The sequence below is a fragment of the Tiliqua scincoides genome, chromosome 2 (genome assembly GCF_035046505.1).
Source record: "Tiliqua scincoides isolate rTilSci1 chromosome 2, rTilSci1.hap2, whole genome shotgun sequence".
Taxonomy (NCBI): Eukaryota; Metazoa; Chordata; class Lepidosauria; order Squamata; family Scincidae; genus Tiliqua; species Tiliqua scincoides.
The window spans coordinates 260889030-260914016 of record NC_089822.1 but is presented as its reverse complement, the minus strand read 5'-3'; the positions used below and the strand labels follow the sequence as shown (position 1 = coordinate 260914016).

The following is a 24987-nucleotide window of genomic DNA, read 5'->3' as shown; positions in this document are numbered from 1 at the left end:
TGTGGCTCTGTATTTAGGGCAACTGTCTGTGATGATGAATTGTCAGTCCCTCTTCCTCTGCTGGATCCTTAGAGGGTTGCCCTATAAACAGAGCCACAAAACCCAGAACAGTTTTTTAACTCTGGCTCCATAGAGCAGGCAGAGGAAGGACAGACAATTCATTACTACAGGCTATTGCCCTAGAAACAGAGCCACAGATCCCAGGAGAGTCTCCTGGAAGTGACATCACAAGAGGCAAGGACCATCGAGGTCAGTGTACCATGAGAAGAAAAATGTTGAAAATTGCTGGGCTACAGTGTCAGCAGTGGGAGATGTGGGATAGCAGTGCGAGGCAGCTCAGTGCCAACACTGAAGGTAGTTGAGCATCAACTGAGGGGGAAACAGGGAACATACAGGGTGTGTGTGTGTGCGTGTGTGTGTGAATTGACCTACACAAATTCTTAAGGGCCCAATCCTATCCAATTTTCCAGCACCGGTGCAGCCGCAATGCAGCCCTGAGGTAAGGGAACAAATGTTCCCATACCTTAAGGAGGCTTCTGTGACTGCTACCGCACCACAAGATGCAGTGCATGCCCCATTGGCCCAATCCTATCCAATTTTCCAATGCCAGTGCATCTGTGCCAATGCGTGCTGTCTCTCATGGTGGTGGGGGCAGTCATGGAGGCCTCCCCAAGGTAAGGGAACATTTGGTCCTTTTCCTTGGGTCTGCATTGTGGTTGCATCCATGCTGATTAGGAGTGGGCTGTTAGTATCCTAAAAGGAACAGCGCATAGTCCCAATTCTAATCTCCATCCCATTCAGGATATGATAAACATTTAAGGTCTGTGACAAGAGTTGGGGCAGGTGGTGGTGGGGATTTTTTAAGATTGGATGTGAAAGTGCTTCCTACAGTCCTAATAATCCCCTGCCCTGGCTTTGTAGCAGTGAAAAGGTCAGAGTTCTTAATTTTGGGGGTCAAGTTTCTTTCCCAACACTGTTTCCCCCATACTGTGCCACTCAGATTGGGGGCTAGAAGATGATACTCCCCTGATTCAAAAGCCCTTCTTAGGAATTGGGGATGTCTGTTGACTGTTTATAATTACTTGGGGGAATAAGGAAGGTCCAGAGGCATCATTTGATATTTGCTAGACCTGAGACCTGGTATTGAAAAAAGATGGTGGAGCTGAGATCCAACCTCAGATTAAACCCTGCACTCTCGCCAAGCAGCAACACAACTGCTCACTTTCAACTACTAGGCAGTTCAAAAACAAGAACTGCCTTGGAATGGACTCAGAATGGAATTAAGCCTGTTAAACTGGCTTGCACCTACCCAAGTAGTTGTGCATCCACCACCTTATCTTGCTTCATATGAGGCAGATTCATCACTTTACTTACACCCTTGATTTCTTATCATTCATTTAGATTAGAGGCTGTCCCAGACCTGTTGTGAAAGGAGACAATCTTGAAGCTTCATTGGACATCACCTCCATTGCGCTTCCAGCCCTCATGGGTTAGAGCAGAATATCCTTGATAGTCAACAGATATTCCCTTGGAAAATGGAAATGACTATAACTGAGTGGCCTCAGGTATGGCTGGGTAAAGTGGGAGTTTCTTTGGAATAGAGGTAATGTCAAAGGGAGCAACTCAGAGCACATATCTCTATCATCCATTGGAGCTAAAGAGGCCCATAGTTATTTTATCTCTTTGATCTTCAGCTGGTGGTTCAGGAGTTGCCAGTGGGCTACTGGCTACCCCTCCTTTCCTTTTCCTCTTTTTTCACACTCAAGAGGAAGAGGTTTAAAGCTTCCACTTTTGGTTTTAACTAACCCACAGTTTCCTATTAGGTATTGATTCAAACCATAGTTAGGTAACAAAGCAGGATCTGAAACCATAATTTGATTCTGGTTTGTGTCACCTAACCATAGTTTGACCTAATTGTGGTTTTCCATGTGTAATAGAAAATTCAGACAAAATGCCAGCAGAAGCTTTTCATATCTGAGAGATTATGATCTCTCAGGGAGTGCATGTGCAGGGATCCCCAAGCATGCAGCCCACCAATATATTTTGACTAATTCACTGAGCCCAATGGTATTATAAGTGCTTGCAACCTTCCTCGTTCTTCTGCTTCTCCCCTTGCACACCAGCATGCACCTTCTTTCTTTTGCTGGATGAATGTTAGATATGGATTGAGAGGAAGAACCACAGACAACCTGTGGTCAGTTGGAACTCTTTATTTTATGAGGAATAGGAACCGTAAACTTCCTGAACCTCGAATTGCCAATTACTCAGGTCAATTTTAAAGATTACCTAGGCACTAACAGAACCGCTGTGATGAACCCCTCACTAGAGTTGGCTTGAGGCAGGGAAGCAGCTTGAGGTTCCAGCAGTCAAGAATGGCCCCCATCCTCTACCAGAGAACTGTTGCTTCTTGTTACGTGTGTACTGATCCCAATGGCAGCTTCCAATGCAAATAGCAGCTTTGAAGAGGGGCAGATTTTTATTGGCACCATGGCGCAAGGGGCAAAGTTTTAGTGCTGCCTCCCCATCATGTTCCTATGCTGACTCTGCACACGGCACCTTGCACACTTTCAGTTTTAGAAAATGTATGCACAGGGCCAGACTGTGCATTGAGCATAACATGTAGTTTGGCATCCAAAGTGGACCTCAAGGCCTGAAATTCTTGAAGGCCTACGTGTGTTACCTGCTTATGCAGTGCAGGACATTTCTCTGTGGTAGTGGTGAGGGAAGCAGTAAATTCCAAATTACCTTCTGTTGGTGAAAGCATGGGAAATGACTGAAAGGTTGGCATTACTTCTGAGACTGCAGGGACTGAGTAGATAGTTGTTTGCTTTGGGGAAGCTGCTGTGATGCAGTGGTTAAGAGCTTCAACTGTGAGCCAGAAAGCTCCTAGGGTTGCCAGATACAACAGGGGACAGAGTGCCTATACCTTTATCCAAGAGGAATTTTGGCAGTTGCAGCTTTAAAAACCCTTCTAAGTTGAGCTGACCTGCCAAAATGCCCTGTTCTATACAATGGTTAAAGGTATTCCCCTTTGTATCCAGTAACCCTATTCCCCCTTTGTATCCCTTGTCCCCCTTTGTATCCAGTAACCCTACTCCTAGTTCACTTCTCAGCCCAGCCTGCGTGGTTGGCCGTAAGGCAATATCTGACAGCTATGCTTAGTAGTTCTGGATTACCATGTTGGAAATGATTGCCAAGACTGTGATTCTGAAGCAATTAGAATATTTACTACAGAAGTCCTAAATGTTTTGGTTTTTTTGCCTTTTTTCAGAACCTAGTGACATTTGAGGATGTGGCTGTCTATTTCACTGAAGGACAATGGGCACTGCTGGATCAGAATCAAAGAACACTGTATCATGAAGTCATGCGGGATAATTATGAGAATTTAGCCTCCCTAGGTGAGGTTCTGTCTCCAGTCTTTTGACAGAAACAGTAATTGTTTACCCTGGCTACTTTGAGGGAGATCTGCTGACAGATAGGCTTCTGAAGATGTGAGACTTGTTCTGTGGGACAAGCAGGGCTGATATCAGAGATCAACCAGGCCAGATGTTGGCCAAGGACCCAGGTCTACCTGAGGGCTCACCGGGTTGATCTCTGAAACCCCTGTACCCACCTGAGGCACCAGCCATGTGAAGAACTCTACTGTCTCTTGCCTGTAGTAGACAGTGGTGCAAAGGAGACCTGGCTAAAAGTTAGAGGAGACTAGTTCTCCTGTCAGAGGAATACTGGAATTCCTGGATTGTTTTGGTTGTATCTTCACCAGCTCTATAAAATCCTTTTCAAGATAGCACAGCTAGAACTACACACAGTATTCCAGATTTGGTTACAAAGTGGATATGCATGGGTGTTGTTGGCCATTTTATTTTCATCACCTTTCCAAATAATCCCAGCAATGGAGATGGGGGTTGAAGGGCACATGCCCAATCTTGTCTGATCTTGGAAGCTAAGCAGGGTCAGGCCTGGTTAGTACTTGGATGGGAGACTGCCTGGGAATACTGGGTGCTATAGGCTTATACCATAGTCTTTCAAGACTGAAGGTTGCCAACCAAAGATTATATGTTCCCCCAATTTCTGACAGCTAATTTCTCTGAAAGACAGAAACTGTGGGCAGATAATCTTCCACAGTGTGATATGGAGCAGCAATTTTCAATGTTTTTTTCCCCTCACAGCACACCTCTATGGTCTTCTCTATGGTCTTTGCCTCTTGTGATGTAACTTCCAGGAGACTCTTCTGGGTTCTGCCACTCTGTTTCTAGGACAACTGTCTGTAGTAACAAATTGTCAGCATGTTTCTGATCCTCCAAACCAGGGGTGTCCAAACTTTTAGGCAGGAGGGCCACATCATCTTGCTGACACTGTGTCGGGGGCCGAATTAATTTACATTTCAAATTTGAATAAATTTACATAAATGACTATATTAGAGATGGAACTTGTATGAATGAATGAATGCCTTGTGATAGCGCAAGGCCTATAAAAATCCTTGCACAAAGCAAGACTAGCCTTTCCTTCACTGCCACTGCTACATCACAGATGTGAAACAGCAAGCAGTGGAGGGAACCCTTGTCCCACAGCTCATGCGAGAGGTCAAACAGTCATCTTCACACTGAGAGCAGTTGCGTCAGGTCAGCATGGGCTCCAGCAAGTCTGGAGGGCCAGATGCTCATTGGAGACTGGGGGCTCCCCGTGGGCCAGATTGTGAGTCCCTGAGGGCCGCAAGTGGCCCCAGGCCGGGGTTTGGACACCCTTGCTCCAAACCATAAACTGAAAAGTTGTTCAAACACAGGTTCCTTGTAGCTACTAGCAGGCATGTAGGTACCATTGCTTGGAGAGAGTATCTATACAGATTTGTTTAGCACAGGGGACCATAGTTGAGATCCTGAATTTCACCTTACTATTTCTGAATAATTGAACAGGATTTTTGGTTCCTCAGTCCAGTTTGATATTGTGGCTTGAGCAAGACACACAGTTTCTGCATCGTCTAGCTTGGGAGAAAATGAAGGTTACATCAGCGCACAACACAGGTGAGGGAACAGAAAGCCCACTCATTCAATGTACATCATGTTAATATGCTCAAACTCCAGTTCTGCTCTTCTACAGGCCAGGAAGCCAACATCTCTCCTAACCTGTTTTCTTACATCTTTTTTCCTGGTCAGAGCTTCCTGATGTGATTGTAAAGGTGGAACAAGAGGAAGAGCCGTGGGGTTTGCATCGCCAGGGATCTGATGCTTTCCAAGGTACCACCTCAGGAGACGGATATGTGGCTCCTTTTCCCACAATTAAATTTTTGTACAATCAAAGCATACCAATTCATTGATTGTATAATGGCCAGACATTTTTTGTTAAGGAAGTACTTGGTGTGAACATTGCACCTTTTCTTAGCACTAAGAACATAAGAACATAAGAACAGCCCCACTGGATCAGGCCATAGGCCCATCTAGTCCAGCTTCCTGTATCTCACAGTGGCCCACCAAATGCCCCAAGGAGCACACCAGATAACAAGAGACCTGCATCCTGGTGCCCTCCCTTGCATCTGGCATTCTGACATAACTCAATATTGACATATAGTGACATAACTCACTAATAACACAATATTGTTTTGCTGAAACCAATTTTTCTGCAGCCTGCATCTTCTTAGTTGCTAAGACTGTGGAGTAGGCTATGGCTTCATATGTAATGCAAGTCCCTATTGGATGCTATTTGTAACAGTCACGTAGGGATGAGCATCATGTCCACATCTTTCACTATTTGTTGACAAGGTAAGGGATCTTGTCACAACCCCACTTCAGGTAAGGGATCTAACAAGTCATTTTACAAGAAAATATGAGCAAACGTCTTACAGACACAGGAAACTGAGTCAGAACCTTGGTCCATCTATCTCCATATTGTCCATACTGACTAGCCGGGTTTCAGGCAGTGGGGTCTTACCAGTCCAGCCTAGGGGTGGTTGCTAGAGATTGAACCCCTGGGACTTTCTGCATGCAGACACTCTTCCATTTAGCTGTGCCCCCAATAGTCTTATCAGTCTACTGTGCTCCACCTTTATCAGAGGCTGTCAAAATTCGCTTTGGACCACTAGGGCCATCAAACTTAATATATTTTAGAGCCCAATCCTATGAATAACTACTTAGAAATACGTCCCATTATAGTCAATGGGGCTTTCCTCCAGGTAAATGTGGATAGGATTGTATCCTTAGGGTGCAGTCCTTACCCATTTTCCAGCACTGACCTAGCCGCAATGCAGACCCAAGGTAACAAACATGCCCTTACCTTGAGGAGGCTTCCTTGACTGCCTCCCCACTGCAAGATGCAGTGCATGCCACATTGGCACAGCTATGTCAGTGCTGAAAAGTTGGTTAGGATTTCGTCCTTAGTTGATTAATCAATTCTTGATTACAATGCAATCCTATGCGCGTCTAGACAGAAATAAGCTCCATTGTGTTACTTATACTTTGTAAGCGTGTATAGGATTGCAGTCTAACTGCCCAATCCTATAATTGGCCTGAACTGCTAGAACATGTGTTCTGGCAGCACAGCCTGACTTAATGGCATCGCAAAATGAGATACTCTCATTTTTTCTCTCATGTGTTTTTTCTCTCTCTCAACTACTCTCATGTGTAGTTTTCTGACCTGGCCAGAGAACTCTGCTGGGGTCAAATAACACATGATATTAAATGTATTGATGAAGCTCCCTCCTTGGGATTTTTTTTTTAAATCAGCTGAAGGGGGGCTGGATCCATAGTGCATTGGGAGGAGAAGGTTAACTTCTCCCTGCCACAGTCCCAATTTGGATTTCTTGTTTGTCCCTTTTGCAAATGTTGTGTGTCCCAGGTGGAAACCTCCAATGGAAATTTCCCTCCTAGGGCAACTAGGAATTAGGTATAGGGATGGTCTGGGTTAGGATTATGGCTGGGAGAAAGCGTTAAATCTGCTTCTCCATGTGTGGTATGTTCCAGATCCAGATTATGCACTCCCCCCCCCCCCACAACTGGCATTTTTTTTAAAAAAAGGAAGACAAAGCTACATTGATGCATTTAATGTCATGTTTAGTTTGACTCTCAGACGTTGGTGCTTCTTGGCTTGAAAAACCTCTGGTTGTCCCTTCTGTCTGGCTACACTGTGGATGAGCTAATGCAGGATTCCTTGAGCCCTGCAGTAATTGACTGTAGGACCATTATTGTCCTGTGGAGCTCAAGCATGTTCTCACACTTTTAGGGTTCTGAAGCTGTCAACTTTACAGCTTTTCAAGATTTCTCCACAGTGACAGAAAATCCACACAGACAAAAGATTTCAGGTGGTCCAGAATGTCAGTGCAGAGGGCATCTCTTGAAGAATGAAGATAGTCACCATTTCTTACAGTCTTCTGTGTCCCACAATATCACAGGATGACACAGCTTTCCAAGTTCTACATTGTTTTGATTCATAGGTAGGATAATATGTGATACCTGTTCACTTGAAGCAAACTTGCAGCAAAACTGCTCAGGGCTTCTTGGTGTGATATTAAAGCTGGAACCCAAACAGGAGCTGAGGGGCTTGGATTTCCAGGTATCCAAGGAAAGCATGTCTGCCTCAGACATCCAGTCAGGTGAGGGATAGCTCATGATCCACAATTCATATAAGTTTCCATTTACTTTGAGGGCTGATTTTCCAAGTCAGTGCTGCTTACAGCAGTGGTCTCCAAACTGGTCTCAAAAAAGCCCTTCCCTTCCCAAGCAGAGTTTACTATTCTGCCATGGCATAGCGGAATAGCATCCGCCCAGGGATGCTCTGGGCAAGGGGTGTCAAACCCGTTTCATATAGTGGACTGAACAGCATTCATGGCGCCTGCTGAGGGCCGGTGACTTCATTAAGCTGGAAATGATGTCATTAAGCAGATGATGGTCAGAAATAAGCACTTTGTTCTCACACAGAAATTCATTATCTGCAAATGACAGAAGAGCAAATGTGCAAATCTTGTTCGTATTTTCAAGATGATAAATTGCTTCTGGAAGCTGCACCCAGCCTGCAGGCCTTATGTTTGACACCCCTGCTTTTAGCAGTTGCTTCTGCCTGTACTTCCTGTGACACAGCCTTTAGGGACACTGGGCAACAGACATGACTGCCCAGAGCATCCCTGTGACCTGTTCTGTTTGAAAAACACGCAGTGCCATGGTGGAACAGTAAGCTCTGCTCGTGGGGAGAGGGCTTTCTCCAAACCCTGGATCTGTCCTGTAGGCTGGGATTTGGAGAGCTCCTAGAATAAGGAGACCACATTTTAAAAATCAATTTTAGTATTTCAGATGGCAAGTGAAGGATCACAATTTCAATGCTCCCTTGTAATTTTTTTAAAGCTCCCTGCAAGAGGAAAACCAACATAGAAAGGAATAGGCTGAACAAGAGCTTTATTCCTGACAGACCCATTTTTTAATTTCAGGAAGGTTTTTACTTAGGGGATATTTTGACAAATGGCATCACCCACCTGTAATCTGAAGTGGTACAGTAATCATAATAATCATTGTTATCTAAAATTATTTCAGGACTGTATAGTTTACCATCGAGCAGCCCAAGACTAACTGGGCTGCTTGCCAGAGGAATGTGAATACTGTAGGCCTAAGTGCCAGCCCATAGGCGGACATGACTTTCCACTGACAGGCTGCCACTTCTTCTGGCAAGCTCAGAAAGGCCACCAGCACAATCACTAGTGGCTACCCATGCTCACTGGCAGCAAGGTGCTGGTAAAGCAGTGGATGGAGCAAGGGGTGGGCAGATTGGAGTGGAGATTGGGGCCTTGAGGGTGTGGTGGAATGTTACAATGGCTCTGCTGATACCCTCTGCTCTATTTTGGTCCCAACACATCCCTTTGCCTGTATTCAGACCTGTGCCAACTAAAGAGTAAAAAGACGGGTCGGTGGCTACCTACAGGATGCAGTAGAGCCTGTGCCAGTGCTGCTGCTCCTGTGGATAGCCCTTAGTTAGGATTGAGCCCAAAGAGACCCAATATCAGGCCTTGCAGATGAAGTAGAAAGTCTGAAAGGGGAGGATGAATGAGGGGCTATAAAACCTGCTCTTTTTTTTTTTTGGCAAAGATGCTTCTTGTCTTATATATCTTTCTGTATTTCAACAGGCGGCAGGCATGGAGAGGAGGATGAGAATCTTCTGCCAGGAAGCACCAGAGTGGTAGCAAATAAGGTGGCTTTACCAATAACAGAAGAGAGCATCTCTCAGTGTCTGGTGAAGGGAGACATCTCTTATAATCAAGGTACAGCAGAGAGGCACTATGGACAGTTCTCAGGCAAGAGAGGAGGAAAGTCCTTATGTTATGCAGGAGGTGACATCAATGAAACAAAAATCCAGAAGAAAATTCACAAGTATGGTCGAATGCATTGTAAAGGAGACAAACATTATAAACACTTAGACGGCGAGAAGAGATTGAACTGGAGATGTAGCCTGACTACCCACAGAAGGAGCTGTAAAGGAGAAAAATCACATACATGTTCAGTCTGTGGTCAGAGCTTCAAATGGAAAAGTAACTTGACAATCCATGAAAGGATCCACACAGGAGAGAAACCATATACATGCTCAGTCTGTGGTAAATGTTTCAGTAAAAGGTCGTACTGTGCTGTACATGAGCGAATGCACACGGAAGAATGGTCATATACCTGCTCTGTCTGTGATAAAAGCTTTGCTCATAAAGTCAGCCTCGTTAGACACGAACAGGTCCATACAGGAGAGACACCATATAAATGCTCATCCTGTGGAAGAGGCTTTAGTCAAAGATGTAACCTTCTTTCCCATGAAACAATTCACACAGAAGAAAGGCCCTACACATGCTCCTTTTGTGGTAAAAGTTTCAAACGATAATTGAACCTCAATAGTCACAGAATAAGCCATACAGGTATAAAGACAAATACATGTTCTGTTTGTGGGAAAGGCTTCAATCACCGATCAAATCTGATTAACCACGAAAGAACCCATACAGGAGAAAAACCATACCCATGTACAATCTGTGGAAAAAGTTTCACTGACAGAGCACATCTAATTAAACATGAGAGAACTCATATGGGTGAGAAACCATACATGTGCTCAATTTGTGGGAAAAGCTTCAGTCACAGATCAAACCTTATTAGTCACGAACGGTCACACACAGGAGAAAAACCTTATCCATGCTCGGTCTGTGGTAAAAGCTTCACTGACAGAGCATACCTTCTTAAGCATGAGAGAACTCATACTGGAGAGAAGCCTTACACATGTTCCATCTGTGGGAAGAGTTTCAGCCGTTAAGGACTACCTTATTCAACACAAGATAATCCATACAGGAGAGAAGCCATACATGTGCTCAGTTTGTGGGAAGAGTTTCATGTGGAAAAGTTATTTGTCTATCCATGAAAGAATCCATACAGGTGAGAAACCATATGCATGCTCCTTCTGTGGTAAAAGCTTCAGTGAAAGATTGTATCATATTGTACATGAACAAATGCACACGGAAGAAAAAATATATACGTGCGCAGTGTGTAGTAAAAGCTTTGTTCATAAGGTCAGCCTTGCTAGACATCAACAAGTCCATTCTGGAGAGACACCACACAAGTGCTTGGTCTGTGGGAAGGGTTTCAGCCAAAAGTGCAGCCTTATTTCACATGAAAGAATTCACACCGATGAAAGACCGTACACTTGCTCGTTCTGTGGTAAAAGCTTTAAACGCAGATCAAACCTTAACAGTCATGAAAGAATCCATACAGGAGAAACTCACTATGTGTGCTCAGTCTGTGGTAAAAACTTCAGTTGTAAAGTCACCTTCATGGACATGGAAGAACCCATACAGGGGAGAAACCATATCCATGTTCAGTCTGTGGAAAAAACTTCAGTAATAAATCACAGGTTGTTATACATGAGAGAATTCATACAGGTGAAGAGCCTTATACCTGTTCAGTCTGTGGGAAAAGATTCAGGCACAGAACAAGCTATATGGAACACCAAAAAATCCACACACAAGAGAAACCGTACACTTGCTTGGTCTGTGGTAGAAGCTTCAGTCAGAAGGAGCACCTGATTATCCATGGGAGAATCCACACAGGAGAGAAACCGTATTCGTGCTCTGTCTGTGGTAGAAGGTTCAAGCAAAGATCAAGCCTTACTTCACATGAAAGGAGCCACACAGAAGAGAAACCATATATGTGTTCAGTCTGTGGTAAAGGTTTCACAAGTAAAGCATGCTTAAAGAGACATGAGAAGATCCATGAAACAGTAGAAACCTACATAGAGGAAAAACCAATTTGCACTCTGTCTGTGGTTAAAAACTTAGAGAGTAAAGGATGATTAAACAGGAGATCATCCATTTTGGATAGAAAATAATGAATGTGAAATAAATAAATAATGAATGTGAAAAATCAGGCCTAAGAGTTCATAGAATATTTCACATTAAGAAGAGATTAAAAATAATGTAAGTGCTCAGATAAAAATGTAAGTCATGTCATGGCCTTTTGCCAACAATTGAGAACTCACACATGAGTAAAACTAAAAATTAGCAATGTTCTGTCAGACTCCGTTACCTCATCATGTGTTCCAGATATTGCAGCATGCACATATTGTGACAAAAACGTCTTTTACTGATCAAAACGTTTTACACATAAGATGAAAAAAAAAAAATCACAGGCTAAGGAAGAAACAATTTTCAGTGACCCAGAATGCACCAACGGCAGAAATGTCACATGCCATATTTAATAACGAGACTTTTCTACTGATGATCCATTGTATTGCAGATAAAATTCTATTGTGCTTGTATTTTCAGCATTTTAAATATTTGCCCTGAATAGCTTAGTTCCAGTTCATTTAACAGTCCAAATGTTGACATACTTCTGATTTCAAAACCTAACTTTGAGTGTCTTTTTCAATGCGAAGTTTCAGACAGTTTTTAAAAAAAAAATCATACTGTTTCTTTGTGAGGTGCCTGAAAGAACTTTTGTTTGATTGACTTTAGCTGCAGGTGTCTAGGAGTATCTTATGTTAACTTATTCAATAAAGTATTTGAGACACACACTTTGTATTAGCCTGGAAAAGTGCCATCAGGGTTCTATGACCCCCCCCAGCTACGCAACTGTTCCTCCCCCCATCACTGTGTTTCTTGTCGTTGGCTACTTCACACGTGGCCACATTCTGTTGGAGTGCATGTGCGCACATGCTGTTGCACCTCCATTGATCTGTGATTGCTTAGAAAGTAGCTCTAAAGGAACTGCTGAAAAATGGAAAAGACTTTTTTGATGGCCAAATTGCAGAATGAAGACCTTAGATCAGGGGTCTCCAAACCCCGGCCCGGGGGCCAGATGCGGCCCGCAGCAAGCCTCTTTCTGGGCCGTGGTCAACTTCTTGACCCCTGAAAGCCTCTGGCTCACTCAACTGAACATGACCAGAACTGTGCTCTGATTGTATCTGGAGGGTATTCTGAGGGCCAGAGAGGTTGAATGAATGCGCCAATTCATTCATTTATTCACTCATCTAAGTTCTATCTCTAATTTATTTATTTAAATTTTATATTTAAATTTTTTCCCAGCCCTCCACATCACGCCAGATATTTGATGCGGCCCTCTTACCAAAAAGTTTGGAGACCCCTGCCTTAGATCATGAAGAGCATTTGAGTCCTTCACTTGCAGAAGGGGGATTTAGGAAAAGGGAAAATGCAAGAGAAGGAACTTCTTTTGAAGGGGAGAATAACAGATGAGGGAGCATAGCTGGAAGAGCAGTTGAGTGCTAATTTTTGTTAGTGGATGATGTATGAGAGAGGCAGGCTGTACAGTGGGCTGTTTTTCTTTCCAACTGGCTGTGCTCTGGTCCGTTTGGAAAGGGGGTTGGTGATTTTCACTTGCACTGCTGATGTTCCCCAAGTGTCTAACATGTGTCTAACAAGTGTCTAACACGTGTGTAACAAGCCTCATTAATGAATGGTTCAGTCAGCTTCCTCATGAGGAAGCCATGGTGTAGGCTTCCTCATGAGGAAGCGGCTTGAACCATTCACTAAAGAGGCTATACTATAATCTCCAAAACTAGATGTGATAGGGCAAAATGGATGCCATTTTTGGAATCAGCACCCCAGATATACCCAGGAATTGGTGTAACATTTAAGGAAGCAAAATGTGCGTTGGCCTGTGTTATGTTTTCATAGTGAAAATTAGTAGTGGCCATTTTTTACTACTTTCTGCAGTTTGGAGACTCCCCAAGAGTCCAGCGCTGCCTCAGGTAAGTTTACAAAAAAAAAAACCCTTTCGCCACCAGCAGCGGCGCTATCATAGCAATTGTGTCACTGCCTTTACCATTGCCCCACCCATTAAGTGGACAGTGATAGGGCTTCCCTGACTGGGGCGTTGTGAGGTTTGAGAACCTCTTGTTGCAAGGTTGAAGGAAGCAACTCAAGAACAACTCGGTACTCAGGAGGGATCATTTGCAGGCTTTATTTCATTGCTAGCAACGGGCATCTTATGGGACTTGTGTCCAAAGCATAAGAGCAATTGTCAATATTAAATGGACCCTTTATACCATTTTGGGTCCTTTGTTTGAAAATCTAGACTTTCCATTGGCTGAACTTTTACATCAGAAATGGGGCAAACACCTAATAGGATACAGATAAGATACAATTTGCATTAAACATGGGAAATAGGTGGGCAACAGGTGGGCAAAACAATTGATTGGCTTTATTTACATACAGGTGGGGTTTCACCTTAAAACTTAGCCAAAATTACACAATTTCCAAAAGTTTTCAAAAACCAGCAGGGTGTGCTATAATACCAGTTATCCAGTGTTGGATCACATTCACATAAATCAATCCAATTAAAATTATTTTGACAGGTCTTCTTAATGATGTTAGTAAGAAGAACAGAGAGCGCAAAATACTTAAAGACAGGTGTGAAGACCAATATTTGGCAGATCTTCAGACCCGTTTCTTGGCATGACTTACTCATCCCTCATTAGGATGGCCTGATATGAGCGCCTATCTTATCTCCTCTGCGTTCCCTTTCTATGTGTTAGTAAAGCACTGTGGGGCCCTCTGCAAACCTCTGCAAAGCAAAGGCTTTTAAACTTCTTTTAACAATTTCACTAAAATCAAGCAACCTTTTGGTTCCTTAAGACCTACTTCTAATGACTACTATGTCCCTATATGTGGGTTACAATTTAGGGCAAAGACTAGCTTTTGCCTATGTGTGCCTTTTGCTCTGAAAGCATGAAAGAATATAAAGCTATAAGTGCATACAGGCAGGCAAAATGAATGTCCTTGCTAAGATGTGTGTATGTCTGCCAAGATGAGGCCGGTCTTCTTTGTTGCCTAGTATCCTTATCTCTACCTACATTCCAGAGTGTTTACACTCTGAGGCCTAAACAGCTTCTGTGAGACTAACCATATTGCTTTTAATAAAATCAAGCAGCTCTTTACCATTGTGTGTATGCTATAGTATTACTGGGCTATCCAGTGGCTTTAAAGACTAAGGTCAAAGGTCACCTTGCCTCACTCTGACCTAAACCCACAGTGATGTCAGACTGAGATGAATCCACATAGAAAGCTGTTCATCTCTTAGATGTTTTCTCTGGATGTACTCAGCAAGACTGACTGCTCTGGTTGACTGACTGACTGGACCTCTGAACATGACACACAAGTTTTGCACACGGCCTTCTAGAGGCCCCAGCCTCTGCACACAACTCTCTAATCCAGAGGTCTCCAAACTTTTTAGTATGAGGGCCACATCATATATTTTACACGTTTTTGTGAGCTGGAAAAAAAATCAGTTTTCTAAATCAGGGGTGTCCAAAGTTTTTGGCAGGAGGGCCACATCATCTCTCTGACACTGCGTGAAAGAATTTTTTAAAGAATTCTTTAATTAATTTACATTTACAGAAAGAATTAATTTACATTTAAAATTTGAATGAATTTACATAAATGAATATATTAAAGATGAACTTATATGAATGAATGAAGGTCTTGCAATAGCTCAAGGCCTATAAAAGGCCTTGCACAAAGCAAGGCTGGCCTTTCCTTTGCTGCTGCTACTGCATCACAGACGTGAAACAGCAAGATGTGGAGGAAGCCCTCATCCCACAGCTCACACAAAGAGGTCAGACAGTTGCTTTCACGCTGAGAGCAGTTGTGTCAGGCCAGTGCGGGCTGCAACAAATCTCTGGAGGGCCAGAGGCTCATTGGAAACGGGGCTCCCTGAGGGCCGTATTGAGAGGCCTTGAGGGCCACATGTGGCCCCAGGGCCGGGGTTTGGGCATCCCTGTTCTAAATGAATGAATGAAATTTAAATGAATAAGTTTTACTTGGATCTTTTATTTGTAATTGGCATGATAGGATTCAAAACAAAGGAGACATGTGACAATTACAAAGAAACAATGCTGTGCTTAAACGAGAAATGATATATAATGAGTAAAAATGTCAAACATTAGCAAATGCTCTGACAAAAAGCAAGTTACTATGGACTGCATAAAATCTTGTGGTAGGCTGGATGTGGCCCCTGGGCCATAGTTTGGAGACCCCTGCTTTAACCTAAAGCAGTGTTTCTCTACCAGTGGTACGGGTACCACCAGTGGTACATGAGGTGGTATCTGGTGATACTCATAGGATCCCTGCTGTCCGGCAGTGAGATCAGGAATGCGATGCAACAAACAGTGGTAGGGGGCTTGGCTAGATGGGCAGCGCTCCAAAGCATGTTTTTCCATGCTCAAAAAAGCACTCCCATCCACCCTGAGCCTCTCACTGGTGTTTGTGCTTTGCATCTGGCCTTCCAACCCCAAAGTAACTAGCAATGTCATCGCCAGTTATTTCTGGTGGTACTTCGAATAGGTGGACCATGTGAAGTGGTGCAGCGGAGGAAAAATCTTGAAACACACTGATCTAAAGGCTTCAAGTTTTCACTCAGGTCAGGTTTCCGAACTCTTAACTCTTAGATGTTTACCCCCTTTGCATTTTCCCCTATGTGGTAAGTATGTGAGTTTAACCAACTATAACTATTAAGGTAAAAATTTTCTCATAACACTCTGCAGTGAAACTTATTCATAACACCAGCACCCAAGAGCTGACTCTGTCCCTGGTTGTCTAAATCCAGGTGTTGCACGGTGGTTGCTTAATTGTTGTGTCCGCAGCAAATTTCAAACAAGCTCAGTGTGAGCTTGAAGAGCAAAGTCGAAAATAAACTCAAAAATAGACTCGGTAAGCAAGCTTGGTGAAAATGAGCAAACATTTATTCATTGCCAGCAATGGGCTTCTCTCGGTGGTTCAAAATGGGGAACACAGAGAGCTGTGGTCTCTCAGTGTCCCAGAGAAAAAGCAACATTCCCTACTGGGTGTGACCTTATATACCTGTAGGTTCTTTGTCTCGAGAAAACTCCAGTCATATTTGTTAGAGCCCATGATGTCAGAAATGGGGATTTTTAATTGGCTATTGCCATATCTGGTCCAATGCATTAAATATCTCAGGTTACTGTATTCGCCATTTTGGAGAACTCCTCCCCTTTCTGTAATGTCAATACTATTTCAAAGGGGGCAGTGTGCCTCTATCCTAATTTTCCTAATTGTTCCTGTTTCTCTAATTATGCTCTTATTTTAATGGTGTTTATACTTATTTTATTCAGTATTTTATCCTCTTTTCCAATCTAATTTAAAATATTTTGTATCTTTTTCCTACAAGAAGTTATATAGAAATCTCTGATTTCTATAAAATCTCTCTCTTCTCTGATATAAGTTGCATTTTCAAGAGACTCACATTCCTGAAGCTTCTTCCTTATCGGATTCTGCCAACTTTGATATGTAGTTCATATCTGTTCTGTCAACTTTGAAAATGCACAGACTCTCTGCTAATGAGTCCATGTTTTCCAAGATTAATTATTCTTATTACTAGAAATATTCTTAAATTCACTATCTATTCTGGCGCCTAGGAAAGTTATTCTCTGTCTGGTCTCCTCCTTAGCTTTCTATCTGTCTTGTGTCTTATCTATAAACTTATTAACTTTTCTGGAGTCTCCTGTCAAACTCTTAATTAACTCCAGGCTGGCTTGTGATTTAAAGCATATCTGAATTTTAGCTATTTTCTCATTTAGCTTTCTAGTTCATTCTATGTTTTAATTTTAACAATTAAAAGCTAAAATAAAATCAATTCTAAATACCTTTATATTTGTTACTAGTATTCTTTAATTATTAGGCTGTGAAGAATTCTATCATACATGCTGACTTTTAATTCTTATCTGTGAGATGCAATAAATTTTGACAAGTTTCAAGCTGACAGGGAGCAAGCTTGTTTCTGCTTTCTTCATTCCAAATTAGCTGTGTTGCCTTTATTTTTCAAGCTTCACTTTAAGGCAGACCCAAGTCTTTTCTTATTATTGATTAAAGAATGCATGCAAACATATTGCATGGTGCTTTTGGTGCTATTCTTATTTCTCATTTAGAAGTTCTAATTGAAATATCTAGATCTGTTAATGAAGTTACAGAGCTGCTGGCTTTTGTTAAACTAAGACATTAGGGAACATGGGCTCATTCCTATGGTTAGAAGCTTTTGCTCTCCAGTTCCTGAAGCTGTGCAGCTTCTGTGTTGTTTGGTTAAAAGAAACTTTATTTTAAGCCCTGAATGAATACAATTTAGAAATCCAAATTGCTTCTCTCTTGCCTGTGACGGCTGTCAGCTCCCAGATAATGACTTTATGACCTGAGGCATTAAGTTTTATTGGTTCAGTAGCAGAATCTGTCTAGCTACTTTTCTGCTTGCCTCAGTCTATAGAATGTCCTGTTTAAGCACTGCTAAGCCTCTCTTTAAATCCATATATTTGTTAATCTCTCATTAATATCTAATTCTCACATTAAACTTCCCTTAAAATTCTTCTAAAATCTTATTTTCCCCTTTGTTCTGAAAGCAGCTTTGAAACTGCTTTTCCTCTGTTTAAAGGCAGCCCATAGGTTTGAGGGGGGGGGATCCCAGCAGCAAGCAGTTTGAACTCAGATGTCATAACTCTTGTCAAGGGGATTCTTTGAAGCTTCAGCTTGACTCTATAAATTTTACCTAGTTAGCTTGACAACTAATTGCTGTTATCTTGATTGTGTCAAATTGGTTTATTGCTTAAGCAATTAACTACCTCTGTTTATCTATCTGGGACCTCTCTGTGTTAGGCTAGCTCTGACTCTGAAGGGTGACACAGAGATCATTTGATTTTATTGTATTCTCTATTTCCAAACTAATTCTTTTATTCCCTAACTTATTTACTAACTTATTTACCCATTTCCTCTACTTATTATACTTCTCCTTTAATTTTTGTTCTTATAAAAGAGCAATTAGGATGTATCCTTGATTCCTTCCTAACAGACTTTTCCTTGAGGACTCCTAGCTTGTAGTCCTTCCTCTAAGGCTTCTGGGTAAAATGGATCTAAACTCTTCTCATATCTTCTTTTTGGCAACTGTGCTTGTGAACATGCTAACATACATATTTCTCTCTAACATAACATAACATTTGATTCATACATACATTTGAACAACATTAGCACATGAACATGTATACAGTTTGGATTACGTCTGCCAGCTTGCCTCACAGGTAGTACCAGGCATGTCCTTTCGCAAGAGCTGTTTGAACATTCTGAAAGCCCCGCCCCCTTTGGGTGGTTCTGCGCCCTTCACCCAACAACCTATAGAACCTGCAAGCTCCAAGCTCAGCACAGCAAGATAGCACTGGGGAGTGCTTGTGCAGCCACTCCAGTGGGGCTGGTGTGAGGTGGCCAGAGGTAGCCACTGAGAACCACAGAGACGCCAAGGGCTGCAGACCTCCACAGGCACGGTGGGGACAACCTCAGGGGAATGGGAAGAAGAAGCTGGGAGTGGGTGGGGCAGCTTGTGGGACCTGTGGGATAAAGGCAGGGCCTTTGATGATGGTGGGGTTGGAGGAGTAGCAGCAGAGAAACAGTTCTCTCCCTCTGGTGACTGCCAGAAGATGGAAGAGGACAAGGAGGCCAGCAACACTCTCCCCACAGTGCTTCTTGAGGCCTGGCAGGGGAAGGGAAGCAGGAGCCTCCCCCCAAAGGGCCCCCAAGGTTTCATTTAGGCTGCAGTCCTATGTACACTTTCCTGGGAGTAAGCCCCACTGAACTCAATGGGACTTACTTCAGACATGCAGAGGACTGGGCTATCTGTCTCCAGGCTCAGGAGGAAAAGGGCCCAATCCTATCCAACTTTCCAGCTCTGGTGTAGCCCCAAAGTAAGGGAACAAATGTTCCCTTACTTTGAGGAGGCCTTTGTGGTTTCCTCCCCGCTGCAGGATGTAGCTCATATCTGACTGGCACAGCTGCATTGGTGCTGGACAGTTGTATAGGATTGGGCCCTCAGTCACAATCCTCCTCCAAGGCTAGTTCAGAGGGAGAAGGTTATGGACCCAATCCTATCCAACTTTCCAGGGCCAATGAAGCCACAGCACAGCTCTGAGGTAAAGGACAGTGGCAGGCCTGGAGAGGGAGACGGGAGGGGGGGGAGCCCCAGGCACCACACCCCCACCACACTCCTGCTACTGCAACCTCTGCCCACTATGCTTCCTCACCTGCCCATTGGAGCCATTCCGGAGGCAGGTGAAGACCCACATAGTGCTCCAAAGCATGCAAAAAGCCTTCTGAGGCTTCTAGAGCAGTCTTAAAGAGTACGCCTGGTTTTGTTGGGAAACTGGAAGAAGTCTTTAAGATCACGCCAGAAGCCTCAGAAGGCTTTCCAAGCACTGTGGAGCATCATGCAAGGCTTCATTATGCCTTGATAAGTATCCCCTTGGGGGGGTGATGTGGGGGGGGGGCTGCACGTCATGGACCTGCTCTCCAGGGCACCATGGGTCCATTACTGGTAGAGGAAAAAAATGTTTCCATACCGTGAGGAGGCCTCCTTGACTACCCCCACCACCACAGGTTGCAGTGCACATTGACATGGCTGCATCAGTGCTTGAAATTTGGATAGGATTTGGTCCTGACTTTCCGGACATTTTTGTAATTGAACTTTTGGGAGGTACCTGCACCATGGAAGTATATTCACTTGGAAAAGGTACATCTCTGTTTTCATTTCCCATAATAACAGGCAGGTATCCTTACATCCCACCCTCCTAGCCAATCAGGGCTGAGGCTTTGAAATAATCCCTTCTGGGCCATAGTGATGCTTAGGGAGTCCCCTATGTGGGTTAGGTGTAGTGAGGGCATCAGAGAATCCCAGTGTGTCCTCCCACCCTTCTTTGGAATGCTATCACTGTTCATGGACAGAGGCAGGGATGGGAGAATAGGTTGTGCAAGGGGAGCCATCCTGCTTCTCAAGAGTAAAAGGTGGTGGACACCCCCAACATGTTCTCTTAATTTTTCAAGGCATACTTCAATCTGTCTTGGCACACAAGACTCATTGTTTGACGTTTCTGCTGACAGCAAATTTGTTGTCTTCCAGTTTAGAATAATTTTACATTTAATTTTAGATTTAATGCTAGTAAAATTACCTGCATATTGTGGAAAACCTAAAAAAATGTTATAATGTTTCTGGACTGTCTGCTAGTGCGGAATCCAAATGGGGAAACTTTATGTAGGAATGTCTCTTGTTAAATAAAATCTCCCTTCATGTAGAAAGGGAGTTTTACATGGTTTTGTGCAGAATAGATAACTAGCTTGACAGGGAGTATAGCTCCAGTTTAGTCTTTTCCTTGAGGTTCTAGTTTTCTCTGTGAAGGGATGTGGCAGTATTTGAACATAGATTACCCCTTTGGTATTCTAAAGAGCTAGTTCCACTAGGGTTGTGTGACATGGTATCTCTGCACACAGATTAGTCCCACTGAGTGAGAATTGTACTTATTATTCCAGGAACTGGTGACCTTTGAAGATGTGGCTGTGTGGTTTACAGAGGAGGAGTGAATCTTACTGAGTCTGAACCAAAGATCTTTATACAGGGAGGTCATGATGGAAAACTCTGAGAATGTGTCCTTTTTGGGTAAGGACCTTTGTGTCAGTGAAAATTCATGGCTGACTTGGGATTTGCACCTTGGTCTAAAAGGGCTCTATTGATGACACTGCACTGGCTCTGGTTTATATTATTGGTCCCAATACTAAGTCTTAGCATAGGGGAGCAGTCATATAAGCCTGTGCCACTATGGTATCATGGAGTTGTAAATTGCTCCCAGTTTCCCACTGTTCCCCCCTGCTTTGTTGCTGTTGCTTGAGTTGGTATCAAAACAGGAGGGAAGTGGATGGTCTGCCAGCTGGTTCTTTTCCTGTACCACAGCCTTTCATTATGACCTCTGGCTCATAAGAACAGCCCCACTGGATCAGGCCATAGGCCCATCTAGTCCAGCTTCCTGTATCTCACAGCGGCCCACCAAATGCCCCAGGAAGCACACCAAATAACAAGAGACCTGCATCCTGGTGCCCTCCCTTGCATCTGGCATTCTGACATAGTCCATTTCTAAAATCAGGAGGTTGCACATACACATCATGGCTTGTAACCCATAATGGATTTTTCCTCCAGAAACTTGTCCAATCCCCTTTTAAAGGCGCCCAGGCCAGACACCATCACCACATCCTGTGGCAAGGAGTTCCACAGACCAACCACACGCTGAGTAAATAAATATTTTCTTTTTTTCTGTCCTAACCCTCCCAACACTCAATTTTAGTGGATGCCCCCTGGTTCTGGTGTTATGTGAGAGTGTAAAGAGCATCTCCCTATCCACTCTGTCCATCCCCTGCATAATTTCGTATGTCTCAAGCACGTCCCCCGTCAGGCGCCTCTTTTCTAGGCTGAAGAGGCCCAAACGCAGTAGCCTTTCCTCATAAGGAAGGTGCCCCAGCCCAGTAATCATCTTAGTTGCTCTTAACTGCTTCCTCATCAACTTTCCATTCCCCCCCCCCCTTATTGCTGTTAAGAGAGTCCGGTAAGCTGCATGTGTGTTCTGGCTCCTGGCCTTCTCTTGCAAGTCATCAGAGATGACCTTGGTCATTTGACATCATACTTATTGCTGAGCATTGACACCATGCTGAGCCTTTGGGAGTGGGTAGAGCGGCCCACCTTACATGACCGTTACCACACAAGTAAGCTGGGGGGGGGCTGGTGCTCTGTGGCTGGGCCTGGCCATGCATGGGCTGGCTGGGCATGGGCTGGCCTGGCCTGGCTGCTGCCAGTGTAGCTCCGCTGGTGCCAACAGGCAGAAACAAGGACCAAGTTGGGTGTATGGAGCCCCTCTGAGTTGCTCCATCTCTTCCTGTAGAGGACATGACTGAGGCAGGCACAGAGCAGCAGCCACCAATACTTGAGCTGCCACAGCAGGTGCAGCAACCACAGCCACTGCAACAGCTGCCACCGGAGGAGGAGGATGCTGGGACCAATGGGTTGCCCTCTGAGATGGGGGCTGCGGAGATGGCAGAGGCTATGGAGCAGCAGGTGTGCCAGCCACCATCCCAACAACAGTGCCACCTGAGGCACATACACCTCTACTGGCATGGTGAGTATACCCCATGCTGCAAGTGCCCTGGCAGCCCCCCAGGGAGCCACCCACCTGGCCATGGTGGCTGTGCAGTGGGGTCAGGGCACTGGGGATTTGGATGTGAACCAACACTCACCTCTGCAGGGTGAGAAGGCTTGCCTGCCTGGTAAGGATGATCCCCCCGGGCTCCCCACACCAGCGCCTTCAGGATTGCCTGCTGCAGGTGGAGGGCCACCACCGTGTCACCGACCGGACCGTCAGGGCTCTGTGGGCTGCAGTGTTGTCTCTCCAGCAGGGAGGCATGGCAACAGAGGTGACGCACCTTGCTGCGCTTCTAGAGCAGCTTAAGGCCACCACCAGGGCTTCCCAGGCTGGGGTTCGGGCTGCCCTGATGCTCCTGGGGGTCCTGCCCTGACTCTCCCCACCCCCTTCTTTATGCACCATTGTGCCCCCAACCGCCCCACTTTGGGACAACTTTGTATTTTTGTACATAGTTCTGATGTGGTTTTATGGCAGATGTTTAAAGGAGCAGAACAGATACATAAACAATCATTTTATTGTGAATCACTGTTGTCTAGATCTTTCCTAGGTTCCTCTAGCATCCCCCCTGAACCAGTCTTGGGTGGCCCTCCCATGGTGTACTCTGTCAGCCCTGTGTGCGGGGGGGGGGGGGGAACGTTACTTCCTGGGGTTCCTGGCACAGCCCTATGGTCACCCCGCCATGCCTGGTATTTGCCCTCTCTCACAGGCCAAAGTACTCAGTTGTGATATGTTCCCAGATGGTGATGCCCCTGGGATCCTGTCTGTTGGCAGTGCAAGGTCCCTGGGCCCCCCTTCTCATTGCCCAGGAGTGATTTCTTTTTCCACAGGACCATGTTGTGGAGATGGCGCACACAACATACACTTTGGCCACCTTCTCAGATGTCCTGTGGATTGGTGCAGGCACTGAAACGGCACTTTTAGCACCCCAAATGCCCACTCCACAAACATGTGTGTCTCTTTGTGCACCATGTTGTACTTTGCCATTGGCCCTGGGGGCTCCACTACATAGGCATCATGAGGTAAGGCCACAGGTGACAGCCATGCTCACCTGGATGCTGGAGGCAGCTGGCTGTTAGCCACATACCTGTATCCCACCTTGGCTCATTTCCTAACAAGGAGCCAGCTGTTCCGCTCCGGCCATGATGCCAGGGTGGTCTTGAGGGTGGAGGCATTGAAGACCTGGGCATCAAGGACACTGTGGGGAACTTTAGGGTGATGCTGGTCTTCATGCACTGCAGTTTGCCTGGACATTCAGGGTATGCAGGTGATGCCTGTTACCAAGCTGTGCCCATACATCGGCAACTTCAAGGGCATGGGTGCCAAGTGTGTCTGATTTGTGCTGCCAGCTTCCCTGCAGCAAGTGGATGCACAGGCTGCCTTGTGTATGGCCCACCAATTTCCTATCTACCTGTATGCTCAGGGGCATGTCTCCAAGTGCGGTGTGGATACTACTAGGGTACACTGTGGCAGCTGTGCCCATGAGCCTTGGCTATAGCACTACTTGCTTAGCATGCACTCTGTGTTGTGGCTACATTCCGCTCCATCCTACACCCCTCAACCAATCACAGTGCTACCCAAAGGAAATAGGTCAGTCATTTCACCTCAAACTAATTGCACCAAAAATGTTAAGTGGGTTTTTTAAATACAAAGACAGGCTAATCAACATATACAAAATCCACTGATATCAAAGTGAGCAAAGGCTGCCATTTTGGAACATTATATTTGATTTTTACTTTGAGCAACATGAACCTGGAAAAAATGCACATTATTGGATCTCTGTTGGTCTGAATGAAATCTTATACCAAATTAAAGTTGGACTAATACTTATTGACTGCCCGTTCCTAAGATGTTATCTTGAACAGTGTAGATTCTAGAAAGACCTGGCTCTAGATTCTAGAGTCTAGAAAGAGTCTAGAAAGATCTGGCACTGAGGAAGTTGCCTTATTTTGCCCTCTTGGCAATCCTAATTATAGGACCTGAAGCTTCTAGAAGGGACATGTTGGCTAGGTTCTGCACCATCAGAATGTGGGATGCCACTACCTAGAGCAGCTCCCTTCAAACCCCGGCTGTCATGAATATGTACATGTTAGGCCTAGGGTAGCATGTGAAGCCTGAACCAAACTAAGTAAGTGGCTAGCAGGTCCTAGCTGCAAGAATGTGAGTAAATAAACAAAAAGATTGTTGTCTCTCCTTTGCTGGCCAGACAGGACAGATAACAAGAATTACAACCCATTGGAATGTTTAACACCTTAGTAGATGGAGAGGCGCCTGATCAAGTGTGATGGAGTGCAGCTATGGATCTCCAGTTGGGAGGGGTAAGAACTAGGAAGGCTAGCAACCAGGCTAACTTTAAGAAGGTTCCATCCTCAAAAGTTTCTGATTGGACAATCTAAATAAGTATGAAGTCACCTCAGTACTATTAGCATGAGAAGTATAATAATGAGTGCCCAAGGGGTGTGTCCGGTTCCTGCTTGGACAGAGTTTTTGGGTGCAACATCCTGGACACGCTTGGAGCTCCATTGTCAAACA

General features: G+C 44.5%; 1 protein-coding gene and 1 pseudogene across 1 annotated transcript in view; both read left to right on the top strand.

The window, feature by feature from the left end:
- The window catches only part of LOC136639120 (zinc finger protein RFP-like), a 573475-nt gene that overhangs the window by 135051 nt on the left and 413437 nt on the right, over positions 1–24987 (top strand). The gene's annotated exons all lie outside the window — the stretch shown is intronic.
- Positions 624–23791, top strand: LOC136641279 (zinc finger protein 569-like; annotated as a pseudogene).